Consider the following 1516-nt stretch of genomic DNA (forward strand, 5'->3'; position numbering starts at 1 on the left):
CTTAGGTGTATTTTTCCAAGTCCTGTGTAATGAATCCTGTTTACATCATGTAGGGATCTGAAACATTAATGGTGAATATAATTACTCTTCAGAATGCTATATATTCTTTTTTTAGAAATATAGCAGCATCTGTAAAGCACCAATGTTTTTGACTAAAGTAATAGTTGTAACACTTTTTACATAATAAATATTAAAGCCTCTTTCTTTCCTGAATGTACTGAGTGTGGAATTGACAAAAATGAGCATTAGGATTCCTGGCAGAAAATTACTAGATATTCTGTTTCTTATATTAGTATAAATTTTTCAAATTAAGTGGATAATTTTTTCTTGTACTATTCATATTTATAACTTTTTATGTTTTACTTGTGAGGGTTTTTTGGTGTACATCTAGAAAATTCTGATAACCAGTTCAAGGATGAGAAACGAAAGAACATTATATTTTATTGGACATTGCAGAAAATTGTAAATTTCTTTAATGTAATAAAGAAAAGGAAGTATATTTTTATGATAAGAAAAATAAGCATGTTCATTTCAAAAACATATGCTCTCAAACTAAGGGACTTAAAGATGTACTAGAAAAGGACTTTCAAGAGCAAAAGCAGAAAAAGAGGAACTTCTAGATGTGTGTGAGATATGAAATAGAATATCTCATTCTCATTCTGTTGTATATCTATCTCAGCATGTGTGGCTGTGCTACGAGTATCATCATACTCTGTCCACACACATCAAGGGGGTAGGGGTGATGTCACCTATTCCATGATTTACAGTCCCATTTCTGTAGAATTTTTATTTTTATTATTTTCTAATTTTCCTGGCAATTTGTACTTTTGGTTCAAAATACCTACCAATATTTTTTACCAATTTGGACTCCTATGGTGATATAAATGTCATAAAAATGTGACATCCCTATAGTCATGAAAGATAGATGCAGATGTTTAAAAGCTGAATGTACTGTGGTGGCCATCTTGATTGTAGTCCCATAAGAACAACGTACTTCATGAACTTTTACAACCTTATTTTTAGTCATAGAATTATGAGAGAAGTTTTATTTTAAAGTTATAATTAATATGCATCCAAACACTTATTTTTTTCCAGAAACGGGTCTTATCATTTCAATATATAAAAAATTATAAACTTTACAAAAAGACTAAAAATGATGGATACAAATCCATGACTGTAAATGGTTATTGGATACATAGCAATAAGATCGTAAAATAGAGACATCTTCCATAATACTATGATGGGAAATAAGGGCAAAAAAATGCATGTGGTTTAACATTGATATTGTTCTTATCGTTTCATTACAGCAAGACCTTATGGTATAATTATAGGTACTACTAATTATATTCAAAAATCAAAATCAACCAAGGAAAATTCAATTGAAATTCATACCAAACTGTTTGAAGATTACCTGATGGTAAAAATAATAAGGTAACATAAATACAGAGTGTCAATTAAGTCTGGAACCGGCCTCTGAACTCTCAAATGATTACAGATAATGAAATACCACTTGCGT

Source organism: Homalodisca vitripennis, chromosome 1 (assembly GCF_021130785.1).
Source record: "Homalodisca vitripennis isolate AUS2020 chromosome 1, UT_GWSS_2.1, whole genome shotgun sequence".
Classification (NCBI taxonomy): domain Eukaryota; kingdom Metazoa; phylum Arthropoda; class Insecta; order Hemiptera; family Cicadellidae; genus Homalodisca; species Homalodisca vitripennis.